Source organism: Panthera leo, chromosome F3 (genome assembly GCF_018350215.1).
Source record: "Panthera leo isolate Ple1 chromosome F3, P.leo_Ple1_pat1.1, whole genome shotgun sequence".
Classification (NCBI taxonomy): domain Eukaryota; kingdom Metazoa; phylum Chordata; class Mammalia; order Carnivora; family Felidae; genus Panthera; species Panthera leo.
The window spans coordinates 156,484-173,824 of record NC_056696.1 but is presented as its reverse complement, the minus strand read 5'-3'; the positions used below and the strand labels follow the sequence as shown (position 1 = coordinate 173,824).

Below are 17,341 nucleotides of genomic sequence, written 5' to 3'. Positions count from 1 at the left end.
CCACATCTTTGACAACTGCTCCCCATGGAGTTCGCCTCTCCTTGGACTTGCATGTATTTGCTCTTCATCCCAGGAACACCATGACTTTGGAGCATTTTGGGAAGAGAGGCCTGTGAAACCTGTCTCTGGACTTGGGCTGTGAGGAATGATTTCCCCTCTGTGGTGTCCCTGCCCAGCTTTCTGCATTCCTCTCTTTCTGTTTTTGCCACAGGAGGAACAGCCATGTTCTGTCTGGCATCAGGCTGTAGTGTCACAGAAGGAACATGGGTCTCTACCCCAAGGTTATGACCATTTATACCAAAGGAGTCACATTTTTTCACATTTTTCCAATTTTTAATCCATTGTGGGTTTCAATATGAAATGAGAAAAAATCTATTTCAAATACACACAAAATACAAAAATTAATCTGTCCCATCTTGGAATGTGTGGGCAGAGACAAAGACATCTATTGTGAGGTTCCAGGTATAGGAAACATCCAGAGTAGGTAAGGAAAAGAGAGAGAATGGAGATTAGTGGTTCCCAGAGGCTGGATGGGTAGGTCAATGGGGAATGAGGGCTCTGGGTACATGGTGTCCCTTGGGGACTGAGATATTCTGCAACAATATTGTGTGCTGTGATTGCAGAGGTTGTGAGTGTACTCAATGCCCAGGAATTGTACAACTTCAATCATGTAAACAACTTTTTAAATTAATAATAAAGACTATACAAAACACAAAATGATAAAATAATAGTTGAAATATAGCAGAAGGAAAGCACAAATGGGGAGTGGAAGAAGCATTCTGCTGGGGTGTTGGGCAGGAGCAAGGCAAGAACAGGACCAAGGGCAGGGGCAGGGGTAATGACACAAACAGGGGCAGTATCAAGACCAGGGGCAGGTAATGTGGGAGGGCTGGGGGCAGGAGGATGAACAGGTACAGGGGCAGAACAACAGCAGGGGTAGGAACAGGATGAGGGGCAGAGGCAGTGGCAGGGGCAGGAGCTGGAATAGGAGCAGGAACAGTGGAAGCAGCAGAGGCAGGAGCAGGGAGTGTCAGGAGCAAAAACATTGTCAGGAGTAGGGGCAGGATCAGGAACAGTGTCAGGAGCAGGAGCTGGAATAGGAGCAGGAATAGGGTCAGGAGCAGAGGCAGGAACAGAGGCAAAATACGGAGCAGGAGCTGGTTCACTCTGCACAGTTGCTGGCTGTCCCTGCACAGGTGCCAGGTCATCTTCTGGCTCCTGGACACCTGCAGGAGTCCCTCCAAAGAGCACCCCTCCCTACAGAGCTGCTGATGCCAGAGATGGCGTTGCCTCAAGCTCTGGAGACACAGTGGCTTCTGCTCCTGCAGCTGACTCTTCAGAATAAAACAGAGTGACATTTGGAGAAAGTCTAAGTCCCCAGCTGAGATATGAGAAAGATCACCCCCATGCCTGCCTCTCCAGGTCCCTTTGCAGGCACAGAACACACCCCTGAGCCTCCCAGAGAAGCTACAGCCAAGAACCTGCACCAGGACCTCTTTCCTCCTGCAATCCACAGCTGGGTACTCTGAGGTCAGTTTTTGCTCCTATCCGCCACCACGACCTGGGGGCTCTTCCCTGGGTGACCAATCTCTGGCCCCATACACCCCCATTACCCACCCTCACCCTTCTCACCCTCTGGCTCTGCCTACATGGGCTCTAGCTCCTGGACCAGCATCTGGTGGACCATTGTCCTCTGCAGTGGTCTAGACTGTGACCACTCCAGGGAATCTCCAGGCCCTGTTTCTGGAGACTTCCCATTGGTCACTTTCTCCCTGTGTCCAGGGTGGCCCTCCTGGGTGGACACATGGGCACCTCAACAGGGTAGACTGAGCATGGGTCTGCCAGCCACTTCCTCATCTCATCTGTAGTCTTCTGTAAAGGCTTTGAATAGCAGCTGGCCCAGAGGTATCACAGACCTGCTCGAACATCTTCAGGGTCCTTCTGTCTTCTCCCACTGCTGCTCCCAGATTGAACACTGACCTCTGCACAGCCCTGCACCCAGGATGCAGTGACATACAACCTCATGGCTCAGGATGAACTTTGGGGACAAGAGAAGGCCCTAGAACACCCTGTCCCTCTCAGCCAGCCTTGGCCTGGGTTGTGAGCATGACGGCCCACTGGGCATCTGACCCCTCTTCAGACTGCACTTGCTCAGGTGGGCCCTCCACACATGACCCTTCCTTCCACACATACACATACACATGGGGAGGGGAAATGGGGCCACACAGATCAGTAAGAGAGGTAACAGGTTTGACTGGTCAGATCTGGGACTCCCTATGTTACCTTTGGGTCTTTCCAAGCTAGAATCCAGAGGCGCCCAGTGTGAGACATGACTCAGTGTCACCAGGATTGGGAAACAGTGTCACTGTTGTCTCTCCTGAGCCAATAGCCTCGTGTCCTGGGCACACAGCAAGAGAGCATGTTGCTTATGTGAAGGTTTCCAAACAAATAAGCCCAGAAGGACGCTGTCTCCAGAATGTGGGTGCATGGTTACCGGGTTCTGAATTCTGTTGTGCTCTGCTCTCAAGGAAGTGAGGTCACTGCCTGGGGTCCCCTTGCTGGGCTTCCTCCTCATACAAGAGCCACTCCCTCAGGCTGAAAAAGGGCTCCACTCCACCCCATGCCCTGTCCATACAGTGACACCAACACACCTCCCTAAAAGCCCCCAGGAGGCCTGGGTGCAGCCAGTACCCCAGCTTTGAGGATACAGTGATAGCTTGAGGCCAGGCTCCTTCCCCCAAGCAGAAGTGTGACCCTTCACAAATTCCGTCCTTCTCAGGGCCTCCCCAGTCTCGCCATATCCACTGTGGGGTCCTTCTGGCATCTACTTCTACGGACACCATCAGGGGATCTGCCTATAGAGATGCCCCATACCTGCTATCACATGAGGCTCATGCATACACTTAGCCATGGAAAGGTGAGAAAGAGGTGGACACAGCATGGAACACACTCAAAAGGGCCTGGGTCTGCTCTGGGGTCCAGATACAGCCATCGTTTCCTGTCTGGTTCCGAGTCCCGGTTGGAAAGTTGAAATGAACTCGTTCAGGTCTTGTCCCCACCTGACACACAGTTACAGGGTCTCTCCCATGATATTTGGGCTCAAGTCCCAGTGCCTCCTCTGGGCCAATGTTATGGGCAGTCCCTATAGTGTCTCCCAGCATTCCTGAATCCTGGTCACACATTCCTGTCATGCCCTCCCCTCCTGGGTGGGTGGCCCATGTGACTTTGTTCTAAGGGATAGAAGAGAACAGTGGGGTGTCATTTCCAAGTTGCTTTATGCGGGTCTGTGGTTTTTCCTGGTTTCCTCTCTCCTGGGTCCATGCTTTGTCTCTGCCTCAGACTGTCTCTGCATCTCCACATGAACAGAGCTTGGGGGATTCAGGTTCCATGTGAGAATTCTCAAAATCCTCCCTGGTGCCCTGTCTCCCACCCCTGTCCTGGTGTTTAGGTTACTCATGAGGTATACTCCTGCATTCAGCACTGCCTTGGAAACACTTCCTAAGGAGGAGCTGAGACTCCAGCAAGGAGGCTCGTGACCTTGGTCCCCACACTGACATCCACTGCTCTGCCACAATATGCAAACCAAGGTCCTCAGTCCTCCAAGATCCGGGTTGTCCTCTGCTCATGACTTTTAGGGAGTAGAAAGCATTTTCATAGGATGGGATATATGCACTATATTCTCTAGATCCATCCTGTTATTGCAAATGGCAAGATTTCCTTCTTCTTTAAACAGTATAATGCTATGAAAAATAACCCAGAAAAGGCAAATTCCATTTTATTTCACTCATAGGCAGAATTTAAGAAACCAAGCAAATTAATAAAAGGAGGAAAGGAGAAACAGTCCAACAAACAGACTTTTAATTCTCGGAAAGAAACTGTTGGAACACCAGAGAAGAGGTGGGTGGGAGATTGGATAAAATGGGTGATGGGGATTAAGAATATATATATTTTGAACACTTTGGAATCTGAAATATTTTGTAATTAATGTTGAAAATGTAGAAATGAAATGTATATTTCCTTCACTTCTAATTGCTTAGAGGAAAAAAAATTCTCTAGAAACAGCAAGTAAAGGATGATGGAAGTTTAATGTCAGAGAGCGGATATTTACAAACACGGCGACTGAAAGTGTATACTTATATTTATTTTCAAATGAGAATACCTTCTTATAATCTACCTAAGACTACTTCTTTCTCAGTGTAACTTAAATCCAAAAATCATTCACCATCATGTGTCTTGAACCTGTGAGGGTGTGAGAAGCCCGATTGAAATGTTTTAAATTGTGTTCAGTGGAAATTTCCTTTTAGATAGTAACATAATACGATTTAAACAAACAAACAAACAACAAAATAATGACAAATGACACAAACATATGGGAAGTTATACGATACTCATGAATGGAAGAATTAATATTGATAAAGTATATATATGACCAGAATAACCTAGAGATACAATGGACTCTGTATCAAAATGCTAATAGCGTTTTTTTCACAAAAGTAGAATAAAGAATACTAATATTTGAATGGAACTACAAACAAATCCAAATAGAAAGCAATTTCGAAAAAAAAAAAACAAAGCTGGCGGCATCACAATCTCAGATTTCAAGGTACACTACAATGATAAAAAACACAAAACATCATGGTATTGGCACAGTTATATAGATCAATGTAAATGAATAGAGACCCACACTTGTATGGTCAATATATTTACACCATTAGAAAATTGAACAGATACATGCAAAAGAAAGGACCTTCGTTATTTCTTAATTATATATAAAATAACATCAAAATGTACTTAAGTCCTAAATGTGAGACCTGAAAACCATTTATATATACTTTAATTTTTATTTAAATTCCAGTTAGTTTATATATAGTGAAATATAGTTTCATACAGAGCATATAGTGACTCAAAATTTCCATGCATCACACAGTGATCATTACGAGTTCACTTCTTAATCCCCATCACCTATTTACTCCATTCCCCACTGACCTCCCTCTTGGTAACCATCATTTTGTTGTCAATACTTAAAAGTCTGTGTTTGGATTTGCCTCTTTCTCTTTTTCGTCATTTTCCTAATTGGTTTTCTTTGTTGAATTCCACATATGAGTGAAATCACATGGTGTTTGTCTTTTTTTCTCACTGGCTTCTTTCGCTTAGCCTCATACCTTCTAGCTCAGTCATATGACCTTGCTAATAGCAAGAATGCATTGTTGTTGTTGTTTGGTTTCTTTTTATGGTGTAGTAATATTCCATTGTATATGATACCTATATATGCATTTCTTTGTCCATGCATTGGTCAATGGACACTTAAGTTGTTGCAAATTTGGCTATTATAGGTAATGCAGCTATAAACATCTGGGTGCCCTTATTCCTCTGAAATACTATTTTTGTGTTCCTTGGGTAAATACCTAGTAATGCAATCGCTGAGTCACAGGGTACTTATATTTTTAAAGTTTTTGAAGAAACTCCATACTGTTTCCCAGAGTGGAGGTACCAGTTTGCATTCCCACCAACAGTGTAAGAGGGTTCCTCCTTCTCTACATCCACACTAACACATGTCATTTCCTGTGTTGTTGATTTTAGCCTTTCTGACAGGGGTGAGGTGATATCTCATTGTAGTTTGAATTTGCATTTCCCTGATGATCATCATACTGAGAATTTTTTTTAATTTTTTTATATAAAAAAAAACAATTTTTTTAACGTTTATTTTTGAGACAGAGAGACAGAGCATGAACCGGTGAGGGTCAGAGAGAGGGAGACACAGAATCTGAAACAGGCTCCAGGCTCTGAGATGTCAGCACAGAGCCTGACGTGGGGCTTGAACTCACGGACTGCAAAATCATGACCTGAGCCGAAGTCGGCCGCTTAACCGATGGAGCCACCCAGGCGCCCCCATATTGAGAATTTTTTAAAGGGTCTCTTGGCCATCTGTATGTCTTCTTTGAAAAGATATCTTTCTACATCTTCTGCCCATTTTTAATTATATTAATCAATTTTTGAGTATTGAGTTTTATAAGTTCTTTATATATTTTGGATATTAACACTTACCAGATATGTCATTTGAAACTATCTTCTCCCATTCTGTAAGTCGCCTTTTAGTTTGTTTGATCATTTCCTTCACTGTGCAGAAGCTTTTCCTTTTGATGAAGTCCCAAAAATTTATTTTTTACTTTTGATTCCCTTGCTTCAAGACACATATCAACAAAGAAGTTGCTGCAGCTAAACTCAAAGACGTTATTGCCTGTGTTATTTTCTAGGATTTTTATGGTTTCAGGTCTCACATTTACATTTTTAATCAACTTTGATTTTAATTTTGTGTATGGTGTAAGAAAGTGGTAGAGTTTCATTCTATCAGAGGTTGCTAGCCACTTTCCCAGCAGTATTTTTGTGAAGAGACTGTCTTCTGCATAGGATATTCTTTCCTTTTTGTCAAGGATTATTTGACTTATGTGCGGGTTCATTCCTGGGTTTTCTATTCTGTTCTACTTGTCTGTGTGTCTATTTCTTATGCCAGTAGTGTACTGTTTGATTACTTCAGCTTTTATTTATTTATTTATTTATTCATTTTAAATTTACTTTTTTCATTCAAGTTAGTTAACATACAGTGGAGTATTGACATCAGGAGTAGAACTCAGTGATTCATCACTTGGATATAACACCCAGAGATCAACCTATCAAGTGTCTTTCTTAATGCCTACAACTATTTAGCCCATCCCACTATCCCACTATCCACCTCCTGTTGGTTCTCTGTATTTAATAGTCTTTTATGGTTTCCTTGTTCTCTGTTTTTATCGTATTTTTCCCTTCCCTTCCCCATTTCATCTGTTGTGTTTCTTAAATTGCACATATAAGTGAAATCATATGATACCTGTTCATCTCTGGCTGACGTATTTGGCTTAGCTTAATACATTCTATTTCCATACACATTCTTCATATAGCAAGATTTCATTCCTTTTCCTTGCCAAGGAATATATGCCACATTTTCTTTATCCATTCATCAGTTGATGGGCATGTAGGCTCTTTCTCTAATTTGTTTCTAATACTGCTGCTATAAATATTGTGGGTGCATGTGGCCTTCAAATCAGCATGTTTGCATCCTTTGTATAAATACCTAGTAGTGCAATTGCTAGCTCATAGCATAGTTCTATTTTTAATTACTTCCAAAACCTCTGTACTGTTTTCCAGAGTGGCTGCACCAAGAAGACCTAACAATTATAAATATTTATCATCCCAGCATAGGAGCGCCCAAATATATATCAATTAATCACAACCACGAAGAAATTTACTGAAAACAATGTTGTAATAGTAGGTGACTTTAATACCCCACTTACAACATTGGGTCACTCCACCTTTGTAATACAACTTGAAGACTGGTATTGTGGTACTTCCAGCTTTGCTTTGCTTTTTCAAGGTTGCTTTGGCTATTCAGTGTCTTTGGTGTTTTCGTATTAATTTTAGGATTGTATAATCTCTCTGTGAAAAATGGTGTTGGTATTTTGAGAGGGATTGCATTAAATGTATAGACTGTTTTGGATAGTATAGCCTTTTTAACAATATATTCTCTTTCATCCACAAACATGGGATATTTTCCCATTTCTCTGTGTCATCTTCCATTACTTTAATCAGAGTTTTATAGTTTTCAGAGTACAGGTCTTTCACCTCTGTCCTTTTTAAATTTTGGTTTATTTTAAAATATCTGGTGCAACCTCTCTGACCTTAGCTGTAGCAATCTCTTACTCAACACATCCCCAAAGGCAAGGGAATTAAAAGCAAAAATGAATTACTGGGACCTTATGAAGATAAAAAGCTTCTGCACAGCAAAGGAAACAACCAACAAAACTAAAAGGCAACCAACGGAATGGGAAAAGATATTTGCAAATGACATATCAGACAAAGGGCTAGTCTCCAAAATCTATAAAGAGCTCACCAAACTTCACACCTGAAAAACAAATAACCCAGTGAAGAAATGGGCAGAAAACATGAATAGACACTTCTCTAAAGAAGACATCCGGATGGCCAACAGGCACATGAAAAGATGTTCAACGTCGCTCCTCATCAGGGAAATACAAACCAAACCACACTCAGATATCACCTCACACCAGTCAGAGTGGCCAAAATGAAGAAATCAGGAGACTATAGATGCTGGAGAGGATGTGGAGAAACAGGAACCCTCTTGCACTGTTGGTGGGAATGCAAATTGGTGCAGCCGCTCTGGAAAGCAGTGTGGAGGTTCCTCAGAAAATTAAAAATAGACCTACCCTATGACCCAGCAATAGCACTGCTAGGAATTTCTCCAAGGGATACAGGAGTACTGATGCATAGGGGCACTTGTACCCCAATGTTTATAGCAGCAGTCTCAACAATAGCCAAATTATGGAAAGAGCCTAAATGTCCATCAACTGATGAATGGATAAAGAAATTGGGGTTTATATACACAATGGAATCCTACGTGGCAATGAGAAAGAATGAAATATGGCCTTGTGTAGCAATGCGGACGGAACTGGAGAGTGTGATGCTAAGTGAAATAAGCCATACAGAGAAAGACAGATACCATATGGTTTCACTCTTATGTGGATCCTGAGAAACTTAACAGAAACCCATGGGGGAGGGGAAGGAAAAAAAAAGAGGTTAGAGTGGGAGAGAGCCAAAGTATAGGAGAATTTTAAAAACTGAGAACAAATTGAGGGTTGATGGGGGGTGGGAGGGATGGCAGGGTGGGTGATGGGTATTGAGGAGGGCACCTTTTGGGATGAGCACTGGGTGTTGTATGGAAACCTATTTGACAATAAATTTCATATATTGAAAAAAAAAAAACACAAGGGAGGTCTGAGAAACTATCACAGCCAAAAGGAGTTTAAAGAGACATGACAACAAAGTGCAACATGTCCTGCATGGGATCCTGGAACAGGTGAAAACTCTTTGGAAAAACTAGTGAAATTTTAATAAAGCATTACTTAATTATAATGTATCAATATTGGTCATTCATTGTAACAAATATCATAGCAATCTAAGATGTTAACAGGGGAAACTGGGTGTGGGGTACGTGCCAACTTTCTGTACAATTTTTGTATCTGTTCTAAAAATCTAAAGCTATTCTAACATGAAAAAAGTTTGTTTTTAAGAAAACAGAATTTAGAAATAAAGCATTTGCTTTTTTCTTTAAAAAAATGAAAATAAATAAAAATAAAATATCTGGTGCAATTGCAAATGGAATTGATTGCTTATTTCCTCTTCCGGCTGTTTCATTACCATTGTATAGAAATGTAATGGATTTCTGTACATTGATTTTGTGTTCTGCAAGGTTAATGAATTTGTGTGTTAGTTCTAGCAGTGTTTTGGAGAGTCTTTTAGGTTTAGTACAGATATTATCCTGTTATTTGCAAAAAGAGTACCTGGTATTTTTCCGTGAAATTTGGATTTTTTAAATTTTTATTCAATTTTAGTTTTTATTTTTTCTGATTGCTATGGGTATGACTTCCCGTACTACGTTAGGTAACAGTGGTGAGAACTCACATCCCTACTTCTTTGTGAACATAGAGGAAAAGCTCTCAGGTTTTTTTTTTTTCCATTGAGGTTTATATTAGCTGTGGGTTTTTCATAGATGGCTCTTATTATGTTGAGGTATGATCCCTCTACATATGTTTAATGAGGGCATTTAAACTAAATGGATGCTTGTCAACTATTTTGTGTCTATTGAATTGATTAGATTGTTTTTATCATTTTTCTTATTGATATGATGTATCATGTTGATTGATTTGTAATATTGAACCACCCTTTCAGCCCAGGAGTAAATCTCACTTGATCATGGTGAATCAGGTTTTAAATGTATTGTTGGATTACTACTATTTCCTTGAGAATTTTGCATCTCTGCTCATCAAGGATATTGGTCTGTAGTTCTCTTTCTTAGTGGAGTACTGATTTGGTTTTGATATCTGTGTAATGCTGGACTCATAGAGTGAATTTGCAAATGTTCCTTCCTTTTCTATATTTTAGGAAAATTTTAGAAGCATGGGTATTAATTCTTGCCAAAATGTGTGATAGAATGTTTCTGTGAAGACATCTGGCCCTAGATTTGTGTTTTTGGGAGATTTTTCATTACTTACTTTCTCTGCTGGGCATCGGTCTGTTAACGTTTTCTACTACTTCCTCTTTCAGTTTTTGTAGTTCATGTTTCTAGGAATTTATCCATTTCTCCAGTTGTCCAATTTGTTGGCATATCATTTTTCTTTATATTACCCTAAAATTGGTGGCAGTTTTGTGGTGTTGGCTGTTATTCATCCTCTCTCATTGGTGGTTTTGTTTATTTTGGTCATTTCTATTTTCTTTGTGATGTTATGACTAGAAGTTTATCAGTATTATTATTTTTTTCCACAAAACTAGCTCCAGGTTTCATCGATCTGTTCTCCTTTTTGTTTGATTGTTTGTTTTTTAGTGTCTATATTGTTTATTTCTGCTCTCCTCTATATAATGTCCTTCCTTTGGCTGGTTTCATTTGTTGTTTGCTTTCTAGCTCTTTTAGGTGTAAAGTGGGGTTGTTTATTTGAGCTGTTTCTAGCTTCTTGAGGCAGATCTGTATTGCTATGTGCTTCTCTCTTATGCCCACTCTTCTTGGATACCAAAGGTTTGTACCATTGTATTTTCCTTTTAATTTGCTTCCATGCATTTCTAAAATCCCTACTTTGATTTCCTGGTTCACTCATTATTGTTTAGTGGCATGTTTTTTGACCTCCATGTACTTGTGCACTTTAGAATTATTTTCTAGTGATTGACTTCTAGTTTCTTAGTGTTGTTGTCAGAAAATATGCATAGTACGATTTCCATCTTTTGTATATGTTGAGGCATGTTTTGTAACTAGTATGTAATGTATTCTGAAGAATGTTCCCTGTGTGCACTTTATAAGAATGTGTAGCACGCTTACATGAGCATGCTCATTTAAGATGAAATGTTCTGAATGTATCTGTTATCCAGTGTATCATTCAAATCCATTGTTTCTTTGTTTATTTTCTGTTCAGATGATCTTTCCATTGAAGTAAGTGGGGTTTTAAAATTCCTAAACTTATTTTAGTACAATGCATTAGTTACTTTATGTTTGCTATTAATAATTTTATATATTTGTGTGTTACCATGTTGGCTGCATAACCATTTACAATTACTATGTCTTCTTCTTGCATTGACACTTGTATTATTTTGTACTGCCATTCTTCATGTCTTGTTTTAATGTCTTTGTTTTAATGTTTAGTTTCTCTATGTAAACTTTTATACTCTAGCTTTCTTTTGACATTCATTTACATGATTCACCCTTCTCTATCCCCTCACTTTCAATATGCAGGTGACTTTAGGTCGAAAATGCATCTCTTCTAGGCCTCTTTCAGGTGGATCTGGTATCCGTATCCACTCTGAAACCCTTTACCTTTTGACTGGAGCATTAAACCCATTTTCATTCAAGCAAATTATTGACAGTTATTTGTTGATAGTTTATATTTGTTGATAGATATTTATTGATAGTTGTTACTGTTTCTGGAATTTTTCTCTGATACTTTCTTGTCATTGTCACTTCGATCTCTTTTGTTGTCTCAAACAGTCCCTTCTATTATGTCTTTCAGGACTGGTGTAGTGGTCAGAAACTCATTCAGTTTTCATTTGTCTGGGAAACTCTTTATCTCTCCTTCTACTCTGAATGATACCCATTCTGTATAGTGTATACTTGGCAGCCGATTTTTCCCAATGAGCACTTTGAATATATCATACCACTCAGTTCTGACTTGTCAGGATTTTGTTGAGAAATCTACAGCTAGCCTATAGGCTTTACCTTGTAAGTCAATGACTTCTTTTGTTTTCCTGCTTTTAAGATGTTGTTTTTCTCAGTGTAATTTGTAAATCTATTGACCACATATCTTGATTTGGGACTGCTGTTGTTGATTAAGTTTGGGGCTATCTGTGCCTCCTGCGTCTGGTATCTGTTTACCTTTCCAAATTAGAAATTTTTTCAGCTATCATTTCTTAAGGTAAATTTTCCACTTCTTTCCACTTCTCTTCAGTCACTCCTATAATACATGTTATTATGTTGGATGGAGTCACTGAGGTCCCAAGTCTATTGTCATTTTGCATAATTCTTTTCCCTTTTTGTTCAGTTGATTACCTTCCAGTACTGTCTTCTAGGTCATTAATTCATTCGTATGTTTCTTCCATCCTACTTTTACGCCTTTAAGCATGTTTCTCATTAAGTTAAGTTTCAAAACTTAAATTTTAGGGATTCTCTCAGAAGGGACTTCTGCTGCTTCTTGGGGAAGGGTCTGGCCATGCTTTTGCTGGCCTTTGCAAAACAAACAAATGAATGAACAAAGCAAACAAAACAATTGCATGACTAAACTGCTGTTCAGTTTCATGCATAACAGAGCAGAAAGCAGGCACCCCTGCTTGTAGCCCTCAGCTGGAGCAAGTCCCCTCTCTTATGCCTTGAAGTAGCAGAGCACTTTGGCATGATCTATGTTTCTTGTGACCCAAGGTATCCTCAGACCACACTGTCACTCCTGGGATTCCATCGTGCTTCACCACTTGAGCCCCTTAGCCATGCACTTCCCACACTGTGACAAACTGCTGAAAGATTAAGATTTTGCACTATGTTACTTACACTACTTTGCTGTAGCTTCTGTAAGCAGGCTCCCTCCTGGTGGCTGGACTCAGAGGAATATGTCCCCAGGGGAACTCTCTGCATCTCTTACCTTCCAAATGGTGGTCCCTTTTCTACATGAAGTCTTGAGTGTTCATTTCAGACTCTGATTGATTTCTTTGTCATTCACAATTATTTGATAACTATCTAGCTGTGTTCAAAGCATGAGACAAGCTTAGGGTCTCCCTACTTTTAAACCATTGTAACTCCTGCCCCCATCGCCATACATAGTTATATTTTCTGTGTGTGTGATGAGAATTGTTAAAAGGTAACTCTAGCAACGTTAAAGTATGCAATACAATATTATTAACTGTATCATATATCTTTATGACATTATTTTATAACTGGGCATTAGTACCTTTTTCCCCCATTACCCCTTTTGATCATTTTCATACCCCCACCTCTGGCAACCACCAGTATATTCTCTGTATTTATGAGCTCTTTTTTTTTAAGATTCCATATATAAATATTTCATGTGGTATTTGTATTTCTCTGTCTGATTTATTTCACATAGAATATTGCCCATAAGACCCATCTATCCATGCTGTTCTAAAAGGCAAGATTGCTTTTTGGCTGAATAATAGTCCCTTCATATTTGCACTACATTTTCTTTGTCCATGTATCTACTTGATGGACACAAGTTGTTTTCATATTTTGGCTACAGTAAATAATGCTGCAATGCACATGAAAATGTGTGTATATTTATTAGTGTTTATACTCTTTCTCAGTATATACTCAGAAGTGAAATTGCTGGATCATGTCTTAGTTCTATTTTTAATTTTTTAAAGAAGCCTTTATAATGTTTCCCATAGTGGCTGTATGAATTTACATTCCCACCAATAGTACTCAAGTGTTCCCTTTTCTTTTTTTCTATAAACATACCATCTCTTTTTTATTTCTTCGTTTTTGATAATAGCCATTCTAATTGGTATAAGGTAATGGCTCCTCATTTTCATTTTAATTTCTTGGATAATTCCTGGTCAAAGCCGCAGTCCTTTGTTAGTAAGGGGCTGGAGAAAACAGTCGCATCTGAGACAAAACTTGGGGGAAAGGTACTGCCTGGGGCCTGGTCACGGAGAGTGAAAACATGGGGAGTGGAGGAAAGCTGAAGACAGAGGACAGGTGCATGTTTGCTGATCCAGGAGAACAGGCTGGATAGCTGGATGGAGCCATTTTCACTGCTCCCGCACATGCATATAAGCACCCATGAGCTCTGCAAAAATCCACCCCAGTAGGCTAGCAGCGCAATCTAGTGGAGAATGGAGCCCTTACACTGATCCCCAACCAACTGGGCCAACTTCATTCCCAAGAACTCAAGTCTTACTGCCAGCTTAGTGTATGGACTCTAAAGCGCTACATAGACTGACTTCTAGAGGAGGACCAAGTAATTTCAATCATACTTCAATCTGTTAGCACGTCCATCAAATCAATTTTATTTTTTTCTTTTTTTTACTCTCTTTTACACTTCTTTTCTTTTTCTTGAATACTGAAAGAGAAAAAAAATCATTTTTATTTTCAATTTTTATTAAAAATAGTTTTCTTTAATTTTTATTACTATATATTTATTTTTACTTTTGAGTAAATTTTTTTCAAATTATTTTTTACTTCCATCATGTAATTTTAGTCTACTTCAGTGTATTCACCTTTTCAAATTTTCAAACAATTTCCTTTTTACTTCTTTCTTTTTCTATTTTTTAATTTTTCGTTTGTTATCTTTTTCTTGAATTCAGAAAGAGAAAAATTTCATTTTTACTTTCAATTTGTATTAAATTTTTTCTTTTTTTTTACTATTTTTTTTGCATTTATGTATTTTTTTTCAAATTCTATTGACTTCCATCATTTTATTTTGGTCTACTACAGTGTATCCACGTTTTATAATTTTCAAACTATTTCCTTTTTCTTTGTTTCTTCTTTCAATCTTTTTAAAATCGTTTTTCTCTTTTTCTTTTCTTTTCTTTTCCTTGAATACAGGAAAGGAAAAGATTCAAATTTATGTTTCATTTTTATTAATTTTCTTTATTTTTTTTTACTTTATTCTTTACATTTGTGTAGATTTTTTCAAATTCTATTTTACTACCATCATCTCATTTTAGTCTACTTCAGTGTATTCATTTTTTCCAATTCTCAAATGATTTGCCTTGTTTGTCTCCCCCTCTCTTTTTGCTGTAATCTGTCAAACCTCTTTCAACACCCATACCAAACACACAGAATTTAGCATCATTTATTCAATTTTTGTGTGTGTGTGTGTGTTTAATTTTTTAAATTTTAATATTTTTAAATTTTATTTTTTTTCAATCTTAACTTTCTACCTCATTCATTCCTTTTCTTCCTTCAAAATGATAAAACGAAGGAATTCACCCCAAAGGGAAGAGCATGAAGAAATGATAGCCAGGGATTTAACCAACACAGATACAAGCAAGATTTCTGAACCAGAATTTAGAATCATGACAATAAGAATACTATCTGGAGTTGAAAATAGATGAGAATCCCTTTCTGCAGAGATAAAAGAAGTAAAAAATAGAATGAAATTAAAAATGCTATAAATGAGCTGCCCTCATGAAGGATGCAGAGGCAGCAAGGATTTATGAGACAGAACAGAGAATCAGTGATATATAGGACAAACTTATAGAGAATAACAAAGCAGAAAAAAAAGAGAGAGAGATTAAGGCAAAAGAGCAGGATATAAGAATTACAGAAATCAGTGACTCATTAAAAAGGAACAATGTCAGAATCATAGGGGTCCCAGAAGAGCAAGAGAGAGACGTAGGGGTAGAAGGGTTATGTGAGCAAATCCTAGCAGAAAACTTTCCTAATCTGTGGAAAGACACAGGCATAAAAATTCAGGAAGCACAGAGGACCTCCATTAAGTTCAACAAAAACCGACCATCAACAAGGCATATCACAGTCAAATTCTCAAAATACTCAGGCAAGGAGAGAATCGTGAAAGCAGCAAGGGAAAAAAAATCCCTAATCCACAAAGGAAGAAATATCAGGTTTTCAGCAGACCTATCAACAGAAACTTGGCAGGCCAGAAAAGAGTGGTAAGATATATTCAGTGTGCTGAATCAGAAAAAAAAATGCAGCCAAGAATTCTTTATCCAGCTAGGCTGTCATTCAAAATAGAAGGACAGGATGTTCCGGAAGATGGCGGCGTAGGAGGGCGCGGGGCTCACAGCGCGTCCTGCCGATCACTTAGATTCCACCTACACCTGCCTAAAGAACCCAGAAAACCGCCAGAGGATTAGCAGAAGGGAGTCTCCGGAGTCAAGCGCAGACTAGAGGCCCACGGAAGAGGGTAGGAAGGGCGGCGAGGCGGTGCGCGCTCCACGGACTGGCGGGAGGGAGCCGGGGCGGAGGGGCGGCTCGCCGGCCAAGCAGAGCCCCCGAGTCTGGCTGGCAAAAGCGGAGGGGCCGGACAGACTGTGTTCCGACAGCAAGCGCGACTTAGCGTCTGGGAGGTCATAAGTTAACAGCTCTGCTCGGAAAGCGGGAAGGCTGGAGGACAAAGGGAGGGAGAGCTGCTGAGCCCCCAGACGGCAGAGCTCAGCTTGGCGGGGAACAAAGGCGCCAGCGCCATCTCCCCCGCCCATCCCCCAGCCAAAATCCCAAAGGGAACCAGTTCCTGCCAGGGAACTTGCTTGCTCCGCGCAAACACCCAACTCTGTGCTTCTGCGGAGCCAAACCTCCGGAAGCGGATCTGACTCCCTCCCACTGCCACAGGGCTCCTCCTGAAGTGGATCACCTAAGGAGAAGCGAGCTAAGCCTGCCCCTCCACCCCCCGTGCACCTTGCCTACCCACCCCAGCTAATACACCAGATCCCCAGCAACACAAGCCTGGCAGTGTGCAAGTAGCCCAGACGGGACACGCCATCCCACAGTGAATCCTGCCCCTAGGAGAGGGGAAGAGAAGGCACACACCAGTCTGACTGTGGCCCCAGCAGTGCGCTGGGGGCAGACATCGGGTCGGACTGCGGCCCCGCCCACTAACTCCAGTTATACACCACAGCACAGGGGAAGTGCACTGCAGGTCCTCACCACCCCAGGGACTCTCCAAAATGACCAAACGGAAGAATTCCCCTCAGAAGAATCTCCAGGAAATAACAACAGCTAATGAACTGATCAAAAAGGATTTAAATAATATAACAGAAAGTGAATTTAGAATAATAGTCATAAAATTAATCGCTGGGCTTGAAAACAGTATACAGGACAGCAGAGAATCTCTTGCCACAAAGATCGAGGGACTAAGGAACAGTCACGAGGAGTTGAAAAACGCTTTAAACGAATTGCAAAACAAAATGGAATCCACGATGGCTCGGCTTGAAGAGACAGAGGAGAGAATAGGTGAACTAGAAGATAAAGTTATGGAGAAAGAGGAAGCTGAAAGAAAGAGAGTTAAAAAAATCCAGGAGTATGAGGGGAAAATTAGAGAACTAAGTGATACACTAAAAAAAAATAATATACGCATAATTGGTATCCCAGAGGAGGAAGAGAGAGGGAAGGGTGCTGAAGGGGTACTTGAACAAATTATAGCTGAGAACTTCCCTGAACTGGGGAAGGAAAAAGGCATTGAAATCCAAGAGGCACAGAGAACTCCCTTCAGACGTAACTTGAATCGATCTTCTGCACGACATATCATAGTGAAACTGGCAAAATACAAGGATAAAGAGAAAATTC

General features: G+C 40.2%; 1 long non-coding RNA gene across 1 annotated transcript; it reads right to left on the bottom strand.

Moving 5' to 3' along the window:
• Window positions 1–666: 666 nt before the first annotated feature.
• LOC122212258 lies at window positions 667–2,361 on the bottom strand. Its single transcript, XR_006199076.1, has 2 exons — window positions 2,284–2,361; window positions 667–1,332 (listed from the first exon to the last, which is right to left on the bottom strand). It is a non-coding gene; the product is annotated as an uncharacterized LOC122212258 (long non-coding RNA).
• Window positions 2,362–17,341: the final 14,980 nt, after the last annotated feature.